The sequence below is a fragment of the Polistes fuscatus genome, unplaced genomic scaffold (genome assembly GCF_010416935.1).
Source record: "Polistes fuscatus isolate 324 unplaced genomic scaffold, CU_Pfus_HIC Scaffold23, whole genome shotgun sequence".
Lineage (NCBI taxonomy): Eukaryota > Metazoa > Arthropoda > Insecta > Hymenoptera > Vespidae > Polistes > Polistes fuscatus.
The window spans coordinates 858,301-876,860 of record NW_025113100.1 but is presented as its reverse complement, the minus strand read 5'-3'; the positions used below and the strand labels follow the sequence as shown (position 1 = coordinate 876,860).

Genomic DNA, 18,560 nt, shown 5'->3' with positions numbered 1-18,560 from the left:
CGATCAACCATACATTTATATAGAAATAAACGAATAAAAAAGGTTTTGCGTTGATTGTTCATTACATAATTGCCCCACCCATTGGAATGGAATTCCTTGAAAAGAATTTTAACTTTAATTATTATTACTGGAATAAAAAAATCATTCTATGGGAAAAGAGAACAATTTTTGAAGATTTTTTACTTCACATATCGAATTTCATTTCTTTTTTCGTAAAGAAATATTCTTTTATTCTTTCTTTCTAAATTCAAAGTTCACATTTTCGTAAAACTTTTTATTCCGCGAACGGATGAAACGTTATTTCATTTTACTCTGTCCGACTTTATTTCGATAAAAGTTGAACGAGAGGAATCAAAAATATAAAAATATATAAAAAAAAAGGGCGATAAGTTATTTAACAAACCAAGTAATACCATCTATCAAGAATAATATAAAACGTAGTACTAAGTATGAAAGATCTTTAATCATCTAATTATCCTCTCAGCGATCTCTTGAAAGGATTCATTTACGAACCTTTTCATACTTTATTTTTCATCCCTCATAATTCTAATTTTTTTTTTCCCTTTTCCCTTCTTTCACAATTCTTTTTTTCAATTTATCTTCTTTTTCTTCTTTATTTTTACTACTCACTCTCAAAGGAATCATCTTTTAATTCTTCCTCCTCCTCCTCCTCTTCCTCTTCTTCTTCTTCATTTTTTATTCTTCCTTCCTCCTCTTACACAATCTTGCGCATTTGATAGTTTATATATATTAAACTAAACGCGTTTACTAAGTACCTACCTGAAACATGAAAATGTATGAAACGTTATTGAAATATGAAATTATATTTGATAAAGATATATATACACACACACACACATATATATATATTTATACATATTATATAATACAATTATATAATAATTGTATATAATAATATTATAATTATATATATTACAATAATAATTATATTAATAATTAATTATATATATTATGAATATATAAATTTTAATAATAATTATATTATTTATTTTATATTTATATTTATTTATTTTATTATTTTATATTTTTATTTTTATATTTTTATTTTTTTATATTTTAATAATAAAATATATATATGTAGGATTCGTGAAAAAATTAGGCCGTTGGACAGACTGGACCGGGACTCGAACCCGGATCTTCCGCTTTCCGGGCGACTGCTTATGCTCTTTAACCAATTGAGCTATCCAGGGCCCACCGTCCAATCTCCTCACGAACGGCTACTTAAGTGTTTGGTTTGGAGGTGCTCGCATCCCACATATACGTGTATATTATATTATTATATATAAATTTCTCTCTAATAAGGAGAGGAAAATTATTTAAACAAATCATTATTAATGTATATCAACGTGTCGAGAACAAATGTTATTGTATATAAATGGTCGACCTCGAATTTCTGCAATTGCATTAATTCAAAGACACTCGTTGTCGAAGATACAACAGAGGGGGAAAAAGGGAAAGGGGTAGAAGGGGACAGGGGGGATTAGAGAGAGAGAGAGAGAGTGAAACATTAATTCCATTTATTCTATTCAAATACATTCCGTGTATATGAATAATGGAAACGTTTACAAATGGCAATATACCAAAGGGGGAAGGGGGAAGGGGGTGGTGGTGGTGGTGTTCGTTTTAAATGTTACCGCGGCGGCGTTAATAATCTCAACGAAGAATTCTTTTTTTGCGTGCGCACATGCTGCACAATTGCACAATTGCACCCGGTACAAATTAATTCCGTTAAACGCACGTTGCATCGACTACCAACGATTTACACCTATTCTTTATCTCTATCTCCTATTTGTCTATTTTATTATCTATTTTTCTGTCCCCTTCTTCTTCTACCACATTTTCATTCGCTTTCATTTTTCATCTTCTTTTTTTAGTACTCCTACTTTGTTAAATTAATTTTGTTCCTATTCGTAAATTTGTGCTTCTATCAACACGTAATTTTATATTTTGCGCGTGTGTACGTGTGTGTGTGTGTCTTTTTCTTCATCCTCCTCCTCCTCATCTTCTTCTTCTTCTTTTATTTAAAAGATGCATTGTCTCAGATAAGAAATACTGTCAAAGGGAATGAATAATCGTGAAAAAAAAAAAAGAAAAAAAAGGAAAGAAGAAGATTTCACAAAAGGAATCATAATTAGATGTTAATTACCGTTATTCATTATTTCACTGCCTACATAAATAATTACACACCAATTATCAATTAACTTTTGATCGCGTACCATTATTCGTCTACGTAAATAATTCAAATAATTCATAGACGAATAAGAACGGAAAATTCTTTGAAGGTGGCTCCGTTCGTTCGTTCGTTCGTTCGATGCGAAAAATAATAAAATAAAAAAACAACAAAAAATAAAAAGAAAAGAAAAGAAAAGAAATAAAAGGTTAATGAAAAAATATAAATATATAGAAGAGTTAGATATAAATTATTCCGTGTATAATAATTTATAGACAGTACAGGTAGGATATGGAACATCTTATTGCGTTTGCTTATGGGGGAGGGGGGGGTTCCCCTGCTCACCCTCCCACTCTCCCTCCTCTCCTCTGTCCCTGGTTCTTCCTAATACGCCTTATGAAAAACAAACATTATTTACAACATCAAGAGAGAGAATACTCCCACGATTATAACGAGTACGTGTAGGTGGTGGCAGGTAAGGCAGGTAAGGCAAGGTAAGCCAAGCCAAGCCAAGCCAAGGCAAGGCAAAAGGCAGGACGCGTTAGCCCGGACACGCGATATTTCTAAATGTCATCGCATTATACGACTTTACCGTATCGTAAATTACGGAAACTAACGGATAACGCGAGAGTCCGGTACGTACGGGCGCGCGTGGCCGTATTTCTTCCTGAAGAAATTCCTCCCCTCGCCACCCTCCCCTCGCACCATCCCCCTACCGTCCCTTTTAACGTTTGATAAGAAAGGAAAATAACAAAAAAAGAAGAAATAGAAGAAGAAGTAGTGGAAATAGACGGGAAAGTATTTCTAAAGTTAACGTTAGATTTACGGACTCATTTCACATTTTTTTTTTCTACATGTGTATGTATATAAATATATACAGGGTGTACCACATAACACTAGTCACGATTTTTCAAGTACTTGCGATAATCTGACAAAAATACCTTCAAACAAAAATTGATCTGTTTTGTTTTGATTGACATACATTGATATACTTAGCAATAAAAAAAAGTTGGATAGAAAATATTTTTTTTTAATGTTTTTTTATATTAAATTAAAGTACACTCATTTTCCTATATGTAGAATATCTTTCCGAGTTATAAATCAATCTGCAAAGGTTCATAAAATGTCAGAGAAAAGTTGGCGGGTCAGATATTGTGTACATTGCCTAACGCCAGGCATTGTTAGCATTGCCGCAGGGTTTGGGGTGTATAATGTGGTATATAAAGAAATCGATCGAAACTCGGGTTTCTATCATCCCACCCATCTATCTATCTATCCATGCATTCATTCATTCATTCATCCATCCATCTAACCAACCATCCATCCATCCAGTTCTGTCCCAACGCACCTGCATTTTCACAATCAGACACACGCCTGGGCCAGGTCTTAAAGTGCCACAGGGACAGGCATAAATTCTATTTACTTTATTTGAATACCCGTGAGTATGAATAATGGATGCAACGAAAGAGCAACCGAACGAACGAACGAACGAACGAACGAAAGAGAGAAAGAAAGAGAGAGAGAGAGTTAGAAAGGGTGAGCAAGTTCAGGGGTTGTTTGGGGAGAAAGGGGGAAGAGAATTCAGAGAGAACGTTTAAGAGTGGTGATACGTACCGGTCACTTTGAATGTTCTGTGGTCACGTTTGTAATCTCGGTTTGAAAATAGAAAGAGAGAGAGAGAGAGAGAAGATAAGGCATATAACAATTTCGAGAAAAATTCGTATGCAATTTCTATGCAGAAGAAAACTGGATTTGGAATATCTCGTTCATTTATTTCCCCCACTTCTTCGCTCCTCCTTCACTTTTCTTTTTACTCATTTTTTTTTTTTTTTTGAAGTTATACTTCTTTTGGCGCGTTTGGGAAAATGTAATGGAAGTGATTTTGTTCCAAGCGTCTGTAAAAACGACACCATGAAGTTTGTCGGTATTTATGACGCGTGGCAAAGCGATTTCAAGTTTACGGCATGAAGTTGTCTTCTCTTCTTCTTCTTTTTTCTCAAGCGGGTCACCCATCCAAGTACTAATTGTACTCAGCGCTGCTTGACTCAAATGATCGAGCGGGAAACAATGCTATCACAGCGCCATGGCCGTTGACGTATAAAGTAATTCGATATATCTCTCTTATAATTAGTGTGGACTGATATCTATATTATGATATTTTATTATTCTTTCTAATATATAATATATCGATAATAAATTTAAAAATTAATAATAATAATAATAAATTTTTTGTTGTTAAGTTATTTTTGAGGTTATTGAGGTTATGTTCGTTTTGGTACGGCAAAGAAGTATAACTTCTTACGTGCGTACATAAGTACAAGCACCAGTTTTTTTATTCTTTCTTATATATATATAATAATAATTATTTTTTCTTTTAAGTTTTTTTTGAAGTTATTTTTGAGGTTATTGAGGTTATTGAGGTTATGTTCGTTTTGGTACGGCAAAGAAAAATAACTTCTTACGTGCGTACATAAGTACACACACCAGTTTTTTATTTTTTTTCCTTTCGTAATATTCGTTTGGTTTATTATACGAGAATTTATTGTTAAACGTTTTGTAAAAAATAATATTGACAATTTTGGAATAGAAACACGATAAGAATTATTATTATTATAGGTTTTTGACGTTAATAATAATAATAATATCGCGAAAGACGAGAGATATTTTTACAGGAATAATATTATAAATTATTACCAAACGAGAATTTTATTTCTACGATCTATCTCGTCTCTGATAGATTAATAAATAGATAGATATAGATAGATTGACAGATAAATACTGCGCGCGAGATGGAAAATGGGATGGGATGGGATGGGATGTGATTCATACGTTTCATCGCGTTACAAAATTTATTTTTATTAAAACGCATTTTCTCTGATGCAAAACACGATATAAAATATGCACGATAATACGAAAGAAAGAAAGTTAAAGGGTTGTAGAGGTGGGGTGGGGTGGAGTGTGGGGGTAGGTAGATTGAAAAGAAAGGAAAGATATTCGCGAGAATATTTGCAGGTAATGGCAGGGAAACAAAAAAAAATATATCGACCTGATAGAAATAAAATCAAACAAGAGAGGGGAAGAAAATCGTCAGTACTTAAAAGAAAACAAACGAAAATCTTCGTAAAGGATCTTGACGTTTTAAGAAATAATGGGTGTTGGATAATGGTCTAGGAAGAAAGTTTCAATCATATCGATCTAAAAAAAAAAAAAAAAAAAAATAAGTGAGAGAGAAAGAGACTTTACATGCCCTTTTTTTTTCCTCCTTCTTCTTCTTCTTCTTCTACTTCGTTTCATCCCAGTACTTTACCAGCATGAATCGTCAAAGTAAAGAGGAGCCAGGAAAATCCGAAAAAAAAGGGCTGAGAAAAGTCTGGTGGAGTAGCGCCAAGTGGAATAGAATATCTAGACGAGAGAGAGAGAGAGAAAGAGAGAGAGAGCCCCTTCTATCCCCTTCATCCTTACCCTTACCCTTACCCTTACCCTTTACCCTTAGACTTTTCTCCAATCCTCCTGAAGTCGAGCCAAGCCAGACGTCAGAAACAAAAGTCGTTCCCCGTGACAAGAAAGACTCTCTCTCTTTCTCTCTCACTTTATCTGGCATCAAAAAGAGAGAGAGAGAGAGTGAAGTGAAAGAATGAAATAAAATGGTGAGCTTGCATGGGATGTAATATCCGGGCTACTCGTATAACTTTTGAAGAACTATCCTATATGATTCCAGTTTGCACAAGCATATATACAACACACACTCACATATAAATATATATCACGTATATAGTATAAACAGGTTATACATTGAAATAGCATCAAGAGTTTCAACACTAACACACACGTAATACATTTGCCCCACGTATTTACATACTACGTAGGACGGATCAGAGAATTGCATAGAGATGAGGGACGGAGGGAGGGATGTTACATGTATTACAGAAACGTTTCTCAAAGTTTTTTATTCTAACGTGTCAGTGAATCCAAAAGCTGAGCTGACACCCAACTCCCCAAACCCCATACTCCTCGACATTCTATCTTTTCACCTCGTTGGTGTCTATGGATTTTTCCGAGATAATATTTAAAGAGGTAAAATAAAATGATATTATGTATAATATTTTTTTTTGTTGATTTTTCATTCGTTTTATATATTTTTATATGTTCTACGCGTAGGAAAAAGATTGTACTTTAATTTAATATAAAAATCATTAAAATTCGTTTGCTATAAGTATGAAAAATATTTAGCCGAACTTTTCAAAGAAATTGCAAAGATGCACAATTTACAGCATTGCATTCTTTGATATTTTATGAACATTTACAGATCGATTTATAACTCGACAAAGTATTCTACGTGTAGAAAAAGAGTGTACTTTAATCTAATATAAAAATCATTAAAATTCGTTTGCTATAAATATGAAAATATTTAGCCGAACTTTTCAAAGAAATTGCAAAGATGCACAATTTACAGCATTGCATTCTCTGACATTTTATGAACCTTTGCAGATCGATTTATAACTCGGAAATGTATTCTACACGTAGGAAAAAGAGTGTACTTTAATTTAATATAAAAATCATTAAAATTCGTTTGCTATAAGTATGAAAAATATTTAGCCGAACTTTTCAAAGAAATTGCAAAGATGCACAATTTACAGCATTGCATTCTCTGACATTTTATGAACCTTTGCAGATCGATTTATAACTCGACAAAGTATTCTACATGTAGGAAAAAGAGTGTACTTTAATTTAATATAAAAATCATTAAAATTTATTCACTTTTAGTATAAAAAATATTTAGCCGAACTTTTTAAAGAAATTGCAAAGATGCACAATTTACAGCATTGCATTCCTTGACATTTTATGAACATTTACAGATCGATTTATAACTCGACAAAGTATTCTACGTGTAGAAAAAAGAGTGTACTTTAATTCAATATAAAATCATTAAAATCCATTTGCTATAATTATAAAAATATTTACCCGAATGTTTCAAAGAAATTGCAAAGATGCACAATTTACAGCATTGCATTCTCTGACATTTTATGAACCTTTGCAGATTGATTTATAACTCGACAAAGTATTCTACGTGTAGGAAAAAGAGTGTACTTTAATTTAATATAAAAATCATTAAAATCTATTCACTTTTAGTATAAAAAATATTTACCGAAACTTTTCAAAGAAATTGCAAAGATGCACAATTTACAGCATTGCATTCTCTGACATTTTATGAACCTTTGCAGATTGATTTATAACTCGACAAAGTATTCTACGTGTAGAAAAAAGAGTGTACTTTAATTTAATATAAAAATCATTAAAATTTATTCACTTTTAGTATAAAAAATATTTAGCCGAACTTTTTAAAGAAATTGCAAAGATGCACAATTTACAGCATTGCATTCTCTGACATTTTATGAACCTTTGCAGATCGATTTATAACTCGGAAATGTATTCTACACGTAGGAAAAAGAGTGTACTTTAATTTAATATAAAAATCATTAAAATTCGTTTGCTATAAATATGAAAAATATTTAGCCGAACTTTTCAAAGAAATTGCAAAGATGCACAATTTACAGCATTGTTTTCTCTGACATTTTATGAACCTTTGCCGATCGATTTATAACTCGACAAAGTATTCTACACGTAGGAAAAAGAGTGTTCTTTAATTTAATATAAAAATCATTAAAATCTATTCACTTTTAGTATAAAAAATATTTAGCCGAACTTTTCAAAGAAATTGCAAAGATGCACAATTTACAGCATTGCATTCTCTGACATTTTATGAACCTTTGCAGATCGATTTATAACTCGACAAAGTATTCTACGTGTAGAAAAAAGAGTGTACTTTAATTTAATATAAAAATCATTAAAATCCATTTGCTATAATTATAAAAAATATTTACCCGAACTTTTCAAAGAAATTGCAAAGATGCACAATTTACAGCATTGCATTCTCTGACATTTTATGAACCTTTGCAGATCGATTTATAACTCGAAAATTCTACGTGTAGGAAAAAGAGTGTACTTTAATTTAATATAAAAATCATTAAAATCTATTCACTTTTAGTATAAAAAATATTTACCCAAACTTTTCAAAGAAATTGCAAAGATGCACAATTTACAGCATTGCATTCTCTGACATTTTATGAACCTTTGCAGATTGATTTATAACTCGACAAAGTATTCTACGTGTAGAAAAAAGAGTGTACTTTAATTTAATATAAAAATCATTAAAATTTATTCACTTTTAGTATAAAAAATATTTAGCCGAACTTTTTAAAGAAATTGCAAAGATGCACAATTTACAGCATTGCATTCTCTGATATTTTATGAACCTTTACAGATCGATTTATAACTCGAAAAAGTATTCTACGTGTAGAAAAAAGAGTGTACTTTAATTTAATATAAAAATCATTAAAATCCGCTCGCTATAACTATAAAAAATATTTACCCAAACTTTTCAAAGAAATTGCAATTACTGTATTTATATGAACTATAATAGTGTTAAGTCCAAAATACTAAGTGCTATTTAAAAAAAAATAAAGGTAGACTTAAAGAACATTTAAAAAGACAACTTGTCTCGAACTTTTTCTTATTGCAATGTATAGTCAATCAAAAAAAAAAAAAAACAGATCAACTTTTGTTTAAAGGTATTTTTTTGTCAGGTTATCGCAAGTACTTGAAAAATCTTGACTAGAGTTATATGGGACACCCTGTATATATATAAATAATTTGATGTATTAATGAAACATGTAGTTTAATAATTATTCGAAGAACTTCTAAACTTCTCTTTGGCAAGTAATAGAAGGGGAGTTTGTCTAGGGTAGAAAAGTAGAGTTTTGTGTACGTGTATATATAAGTTTACTCGTTTACTTGCAGACGGATGCTAAGTATCGTTAAGATGTGTGGGTACCTTGAAGGTACGCTAGAAGGGAATGTGTACCTACGTGAAAGATGATGAGAGAAAATATACTAAGCAACTGAAGTTGATGTTCCTTTTACATGGGTTGCGCATCACTTGCATGTCTTTCCTCTTTACTAATTAAGTAGACTTATTAGGTAACATAAAAGTCTTTATGCTTACCTTTAACAAACTTTATTCTCTTTGTTATCTAACTTTCTCTCTCATTCGCATATATTAAACCGTTCATTGAAATTGATTATTATCAAATGAATTCATAAAAACAGTCGAAAAAAAAACAAAAGAAGAAGAAGAAGAACAATAAATTATTATATTTATTATTAATTATTATTAAATAACCAACAATGTATTATATAAATCAATTATTAAATAAATAAATAATAATGTGATTGATGATAAATTTAATAAGATTCACGTGAATTTATTTATGAAAAATTATTAATAACTCGTGATGGTGTTTTACGATGAATGACGTATGTCAACAAAAATGAGTGAAAGAGTGGAGAATGGGTAGAGGAAGGTTGCAACCATATTCGATTCGATCGAAAAAAAGAATTGGCATTGGGACTGACAACGACAAAAGTATCTTCTCGATGGTGTTGTGTGGTATGGTGGTGGACGTCCTTCTCTCGACACCCAATATAATTCTCCATAGAATCGCGTGGGTGGTTGGGTCAGAAGGTACAGTTATTCGTGAGCTCAAAAAAGATTTATACATAAATATATATGTATATGTGTATGTGTATGTATATGCGTTGGATCGATCAGCGAATCTGCGGAATATGCATAGAAAAAAAAAGACTCGTGCATACACATACGTGTGTATATATATTTATGTGTATGTGTGTATACAGGTAGATGCAACCATCATTTTGGTTAAACGAATTTTGGCTTTTATTAGAAAGTATTATATATTTTGTGTAAAACAATACGTATTAATATTACGTATAAAAAAATATATATATACACTATTGTTTAAAAGTTAAGAATTATTATATAAATATATAGGATATTCGTAAGAGAAAAATCAATACTTTCGAAGATAAATTTTGTTGTTGTTTTTAAAACTTATGAGTAAAATGATTTATCAAGGATTGAATATTTTTCTTAAAAAAAAAACAAAAAAAAATATATATATATATTTTACTTTTTGATGAATACATGTATCTGATATGTAAAAAAATTTTTCTCATATTTACGAGTTCCAGTAAAAGAGAAAGTAGATGAAGCGTGAATATATTGTAAACACAAAAAAAAGAAAAAAGAAAATAGGAAATGCACCCGGGGGTCTCCGAATCGCAAATGTAAAACCTTACGAAATGAGATGATATATAACACACATAGTAGTAGTAGTAGTAGTAATAGTTTCGTTGAATATTTCGTAGAAGACTACCATGTGAAAAGATTCGTAACTTAGTACGAGTATAGTACTCGTAATATAAAAATTGTAAAACCAACGGGTTCGAATTTTGCATTGAGAAAACATCGAGCGTGTAATAATAATCTTTTCTAACTCGTTAGATTTTCTCTCCTAAATATATATACATACATTTTAGAATCGAAAGAGTAGAAAATGCATTCTACTGAAAATGATTGATAAAAAATTAATAGAGAGAGAGAGAGAATCCTCGTGAATTCGGTAGGAAACGCGTGTTTACGATAGGTGTTATACTATTCGCGTGTTACTATGGTAACAACGAGTATTGGGGGAATAGAAGAGGTGAAAACAAACATACACACACACACACACACACACACACACATATATTATCGTAGATTCGATGAGTGGCAGCATAGTATATGCCACCCAATAGCAGAAGCGTTCAACATTATGGAAAACGAACACGTTTATATTGTATGCACTACTAACATTTTTAACGATTACGTAAACTTGCTTCTGTTGTGTGTGAGGATACGCTAAACACGCTAAACGTTTTCATATACACAAACACACATATATATATGTATATATGTGTGTGGAGTGTTTTAAAGCAAACAAAAGTGGCGTGAGCACGAGGGCAGAGGGTAAACGCTTCGATGGTCATAACAATCCGTCCGAATTTCTGGTCTATAAAGCATTCATTCGATCATAAACAACGAGATTTACACAACGGCTACCACTATTGCCCATCAGCATCGTACCCTCTCTCTCCTGCTCTACGGATTTATTATAGTCCGTCGTCGAACGAAAAAGTGCGTGTCAAAATCCGCGAAAACACGGATACTAAACGCGGATTGAAAAAAAAAAAAAGAAAAAAAAAAATGAACAAGAACGAACGATTCCAAACGAGATTTCAGAGATTAGAGCTCTGTGAGTAGCTAAAAAGGGAGAGGAGGGGGAAGAGGGGAGTTGAGATTTTCGAGTTTTATTTAAGTCAATTTTATACTTTTATTTTTCTTATAGTTATCTTATCATTTTTGTTTCTCTTCTATTTTCTTTGCATGCATAGAAAAATTTGGATCTTGATACGAAACGATTTTTAAGAAAATTTTACGAAAAATAATGTTTTTATCGTAAAAAGAAATAAAAAAACGAACAGAGATGTTTTATTTTGTTCTTTTCCTAATTTATGGTATATTGCATTAATATTATTTTATATTAGAAAAATTTAGAACTGCACATTATCGTATTAAGATAAAATTTTCAAATTAAATATAAAATAACAATAATAATAATATAGAAAAACACGTGGACACTTTTAAAGTATCATTTCTCGTGCATTTCAATCGAAGAAAAAAAAACCCATATATAATAATATTCTAAAGAAAACGTTTGTGAATCTAGTTTCTGTATCTGTATCTCATGTTGTATTATAGTGAATACTTTTCAAATCATTCAAGTCATTCAAACTAGAGACTAACGTTTTGAGTTTATCTCGAACAAGTTTCCTAGAGTCTCGTATGAGATAAGAAGAAGAAGAAGAAGAAAGGGGACGAGTGGCGTTACGGTTTATCGGTGCATAACACCACCACCACCATCACCACCATCACAAACCACCATGTAAGAAAGCAAGTTGTCTTCTGTCCATTCGAAGAATCGAGATCGTGTAGAAGAAGAGAATGAGTCATCCTCCTACTTTCACCATTGCTACGTGAAACTTTTCAAACGTTAGACACAACTTCGGTTAGACACGAAATCGACGACTATAAACGGCGGCAAGCATCTAACTTTCACCGATTTAATGTCAAAGGTGTTGTTTTATTCCTACAAACGTTATTTCAATAATTTTATCTTTTATATACCGGTTGATATTACAGTCCGAGTAATGTATTTTTTATTTTTATACTTTTATGGTGGTGATTATTATACTCTTATATATATATATACTCTCTTTCAATACGTCGAGATAAATAATCACGTTTGAGTGTCACCATTAATCATTCGTGCAACGTTAAACTCGTGAATTTCTAATTAAACGTAACACCTTTTCTATATCTTAATCTTGATTCAACTTAAACACGCGATTTTACAATTAACTTTTAACCATTGATATCACTTTATTATTAACTAATATATAATAGACCACATTGTATAAAAGTTTTGTGAAATTTTTATATAAATATGCATGAGAAATAATTTGTAAGGAAAAATAAAGTGAATATCTTTAGAATAATCTGAAATATATAAATTTGATTGTCAAAAAACTTATGAATAGAATGACGAATGATTTACCTTCTTTCTTTCTTTCTTTTTTCTATTAATGATTTAATATTTTACTTTAACAATAATTATCGTAACGAGAATTTATACGACTTTTCATTCCATTGATAATAACATTAAATATTTAAGTATATTCTCTGAAAATTTCAAATCGATCCGACAAATATTCTTCAATTCATGTAAGCTGCAAACAAACATTTTTAACTATGCGTAAACGTCTCTTTGAAACTTTAAACGCGTTTTTCTCAAAACGGTATTTTCAAAGTCGGTGATCTCGATTTTTCAAAAACTGCTTAACCGATCGGTTTCGAATTTTTACACAATCTTCTTAGATATATTCCTCAGGTATTAAGTATAAGGAATAATTTTTAAAAAATTTATTACTATTTTTTTGTAACAATTTAGAGCGAAAATTTTAGTCAAAAACAACAACTTTTTTCAAATAGACGCCAATTTGTCAAAAATCAAAATTTTTATTATTCCTTGGTTTTAATACCTGCATTAATCTATCCTTTAAAGAATTCACCATATTTTTTAATTTCAATAATCCAAACCGCCAAAATGGAGATCACCGCCAAACGTCTTTTTTTAGAGGACGTTCAGGAAATCATCTACAGGAGCGGTGCAGATATTTTTACATAATCGACGCGCTATTGTATTCTCAAAAGTTGGCTCTATTTGAATTGCCATCACTTTTGTTTGAGAAATAAAAACTGTTTCTAGACAAAATTCACGAAAATACGTCTTTTTCGAGCCTCGCAACTGCGTATAACCCCTTAAATATAACCCATCGATAAATATAACGATTTAAAAGAATAATATGTTTCGTTCGTTGATTTAAAATAGCAATTCCGTTAACTTCAAATCGATATAAATCCGAATGATTCGAAGATAAGTAGGTATATATTATTTTTATAACCATGAAAAGGTAGGAAAGTAAAGTAAAGTAAAGTAAAATAAAAAGTAAAAGAAAAATAACGGAAGATTGAGAGAGAAATTGTCGATGAACCTTGAGAAAAATCTTTCGTGGAGAGTGGTTAATGCTTCAAACGACGAGAAAATAGAATACTCGGGGAAGAAAAGGCGGAGGCTCTTAGATCACTTTGAGCTAAGATTCTCTCCACGAGTTCGACGTCCGGAGGGAATTCCATGAACCGTGGAAAGGGAGAGAGAGAGAGAGAGAGAGAGGGAGGGGGGATGAAAAAGGAAAGAGTCAAAGTTAAGGGTCCGATGAAAAGCGAAAGATTCGTGTCGGGGGCTAATGCATCGGTGAAAACGATGAGAACGAAACGAAAGAGGGACGACGAGAAACACGGCCCCGTGCAAAAGAACGAGACAGAAAATTACTAAAGAAAAATAGAAAGAGAGAGAGAGAGAGAGAGAGGGAGGAAGGGAGAAGGAAAATCTGGAAAAGGAAAGAGGTCCATTGACCTCCTGACACACTTCCATTTCCATTTCCATTTCCAACAGCGTCACAGGACCGCCGTATTGCGCTAAACGTGTTCTCTCTCTTTCTCTCTCTTTCTGTTTCTATTTTTTTTTTCCTTTTTTTGACTACTTTTTTGTTAAAAAAGTTACATGACAACGTGTACATGCAAAGTAAGAGAAAGAAACGAGGGGTGGGGGGTGTGTATTTTATGTCTACGAGTGTAAAAGGGGCGGGGCGAGGTGGGGGGGGAAAAGGTAAAAAAAACACACTCGAGTTGAAATTTTTCTATTTGCACTATCGATGTTTATATTATAGATAGACGTATGGTAAAACCAAAAGAAAACTTGCCGTACGATGAATTTGACTCGTAATTGAAGTAGCGTATATCGTTTTACTGGAATCTTCAATATGTAACTTTAGTTGGTTTACTTACATGTGACGATGATGTTTTATTCGTATCGATGTTGAAATTTATTTTATCACATTTTCTTTTTTTTTTGTTGTATTACGTTTTATATCATATATTATATTCTCTTATTCGTTTCGTAACGACGCGATGATCGAATGAAAAATAATACGATTCGTGTAACACACGTGTGTGTATGTGTGTAAAATGATATCGCGTATATGTCAATGGTTAATATTATTTCTCTATGATCATACGTTTTTTGTTTTTCTTTTTTCCCTTTCAATTTTATTAATTAACTTTATTTAATAATCCTCGGTATACTACGATAAAAGAACATTTTTGTATTTTACGTTTCAACCCGGTAATAATAATTAGCGTTTAATTTTTTCTTTGTTTCTTTTCAAAGAAATACAAAATCATGGATTTACGAGCTGACTTAACCCCGTTTCCAATTTAAATAACGTTATTTAATAAAAACGAATATAATATCTTTTATATAGAAAGGTAAATTCGAAAAAAAAAATTGTTTAACGTCGCGCGAATTATTAAATAGTTTGAATAAATAAAATTATAAAGAATTAAAAGTAAAATAGGAGAATTGAAAAAATTTTAAATCATTCGAAAAAAAAGAACAAGAAAAATATATAAATAAATAATACATATACACAACACACACTACACATATACATATAAATATACAAACATCCTATTAATTCCTTTGACAAAAATAAAAGATAAAAAATAGTAGACTTTCTTTTCTACCCACTTCACTTTGAACTTAATTTTATATCACGCGTTGACGATCAAAGCATTCAACATTAGTTTTCCCTTCTCGTTCATTTTATTTCTCTATCAAGTATATCTTCGAAGTAAAGGGGGGGTGTGGGGGGGGGTAGGTGGAGGAAGTGGAGGATATAGATAAAGGAAGAAAGATATAGGAATAGAAGTAGAATCGTTAGAGAAGTCACCGAGCATGCATGGATGCATGCATGCATACATTCACGCACCCACGCACCCACGTGTATACACGTATGTATATATGTATGTATATATGTATGTATATGTGTGTGTATATATCCTATGTAGAATCCGGAAGCTCACCGCTGCGAGCTTTCGCGAACTAAATTGAGCTTTGTTCTCTGTTACGCTGTTACTACGATTGGTAGAGCGTCCGTGTCCAAAGGCATATTCACGAAATCGGTTCAATTTACTGCCACTATGGAGAGACCTACCCTAGCTAAGCTAGCTTCGAGTGTTCTGTGTGTGACCCTTCGAGAATAGAAAGGGTCGACACAAACATCCTGTATACGAATATCCGTTTAATAAGAGAGAAAGAGAGAGAGATAGAGATAGAAGGAGTATTCAGAGTTTGCTAAATTAATTCTCTCGTTGGTTCTCGTTGGTTGCTTTGACTTTGAGTACGCTAATGTTCTGTCTTTATCCTGCCACTTTTTCTCTTTCTATCTCTCTTTTTTTTTTATATTTTTATTTTTCTTCCCTTTTGTTCTTTTATAAAATAACGCATTGTTTCTTTTTTTTTTGTTAATAATTTTAATGTTTTATCATCGGTTCAAATAATTTAATTATTTTTGTTTCCTTTTCTTTTTTTTCTTTGACGAAAATATTTAAAATATATACTTTATTTTTAGTATAATAAAGTATATTATATTAGACACATATCGAGGAAAAGGTATGACTCTTTAGATCGTATAGATAAACTTTCAAACAAATTAAAATATTATATATACAATAGTTACGTGATGATTTTATTTCTTATAAATTTAATGGAATGTTGAAACCTCTGAAAAATATTTGAATAAATAACTTTGAATTTTTTTTAATATTTAATAATAACTACCCCTTTGGCTAATATTTTATTATAAATTAATCAATTATTTCGTGACAAAAGTGTGTTGAAATATTTTAGCGAGTCACTGTAAAAGGTTTATTATTAATCATAAATTCTCTTATTTGAGATGAGAAAGGCTTAAGAAGAAAGGAATCGACTTTGCTCGTAATGTACCGTTAGAAAACGTCTACTACCGTCTACTACTATCCGAATCTAATCAACTAGTAGCCATCTCACTCTATCTCTCTTTCTCTCTTGGACTTTGTCGTCTTGTACAAATTGTTCATACAGAGAGAAAATATGACTATACGTATCGTTGTGTACTTTTGGATCATGATGACTCGTACGGGCCAGATGCGGTCATATTATTTTCTCTTATCATTATATATAAATCATTTCCTGAATAATGTTTCCCCTTAGTTTACCCTACGTTTGTTCTAAACTTTTATATATATTTTATTATTATTATTATTATTATTGGAATAAGATAATATTGATTAATATTAAACGTAATGAGATTTTCTAATATATACTTATTAAAATATATATGTAAGATTCGTGAAAAAATTGGGCCGTTGGACTGACTGGACTCGAACCCGGATCTTCCGCTTTCCGGGCGACTGCTTATGCTCTTTAACCAATTGAGCTATCCAGGGCCCACCGTCCAATCTCCTCACGAACGCCTACTTAAGTGTTTGGCTTGGAGGTGCTCGCATCCCACATATATATATATATATTTTAATAATAAATATAATTTTTATATTTATATTTATTTTATTTATTTTATATTTATATTTATAATTATTTATTTTATTATTTTATATTTATATTTTTATCTTTATATTTATATTTTTTTATATTTTAATAATAAAATATATATATATATATATATATTTTTATATAGAATATGAGATTTTAGCCAATTGAATAATAAACAATATATAATATTTTATTTAGAAATGAATGATGTATGAATTTTTTACAAATTACAGGACACAGTTCATTTGACCGGTCATGGTGCATTAAAATGAACCAATAAGTTCGTGCATATTGTTTTTTCTATTAACATTTCCAAAGTAAATTTTACAAGAAACAATCCATCATGCAGTTTATAACACAATAAACGTACAATGCGTTATTCATTCTACCGTGATACGACAAAAGGTAAAGTAATTAAGAAAAAAAATCATTCAAGTTAATTGGATTATTATTATTTTCTCGTTGAAACTCGAATAGGAAAAATAGAACATTATTCTTCTTCTTCTTCTTCTTTTTCTCTGGACACAATTCTAGTACTAGACATCGATCGTATAGTTTCATACGAAATTGAAGGTAGGAGATGACGATCGGATTCTAAGCACCGTGAAACTGCATTATATGCAATACCTCTGACGCAGCATATATACACTTGAGATCACGTTGGCAATATGCCTTGCTTCAACAATATGCCGTGTTCGGTTCGTAACTCTATTATTGACAACATCCAACGAGAGAGAGAGAGAGAGAGAGAGAGAGAGAGAGAGAGAAATATTGAATCTATGAGAACTATCGATTACATTGAACACGATAAATCGTTACATATCGATTAATAAAAGTGCAATAAATTTATTATTAAAAAATCACCTCGTCCATAACGATTTTATCTATAGGAAAAGTATAAAAATTATACCATGCTTTTACATATATATATATATATATATTTATCTAACAATTAGATAAAATCCTAAAAATACTAAAAGAATAATATAACGGTGCAAATATATAAATAATTAAGTACCATAAGTTCCTTTCCTTATCCACTTTCTTATCTTGAAAATAAAAAAACAACACGATTTATTTGGAAATTCCACAGAAATTCTATTTCTCTCTCATTGTAAATTAATTCAAAATTCAATGCAAATAATAATTGAAAAAAATAAAATTTAACGATATAAGTATAAGATAACTTCGATACAGTATTAGTTGAACAAATTTAAAAGATTCAAACAAAGATGATGGAGTAGGTTGAAGTGGGGGTTTTTAGGCCGGTAAGTGTAGACATTTTTTTTCTTTAACTTTCCCCTCGTTTTTTTTCGATTTAACTTTTTTCGAAGCGTTATACATCGACAAGAAACGAGTTG

The 18,560-nt window shown here is 31.1% G+C and overlaps 1 protein-coding gene and 1 long non-coding RNA gene across 3 annotated transcripts in view; both read right to left on the bottom strand.

The window, feature by feature from the left end:
* Positions 1-18,560, bottom strand: part of LOC122518175 (CCR4-NOT transcription complex subunit 6-like) — a gene marked incomplete in the record, with an annotated part of 788,395 nt that overhangs the window by 158,071 nt on the left and 611,764 nt on the right.
* LOC122518178 overlaps positions 710-18,560 on the bottom strand; it is a 287,457-nt gene continuing 269,606 nt past the window's right edge. For both annotated transcript variants that reach the window (XR_006303997.1, XR_006303998.1), the window contains one exon: positions 710-780. This is a non-coding gene — a long non-coding RNA (uncharacterized LOC122518178). The remainder of the gene's footprint in view (positions 781-18,560) is intronic.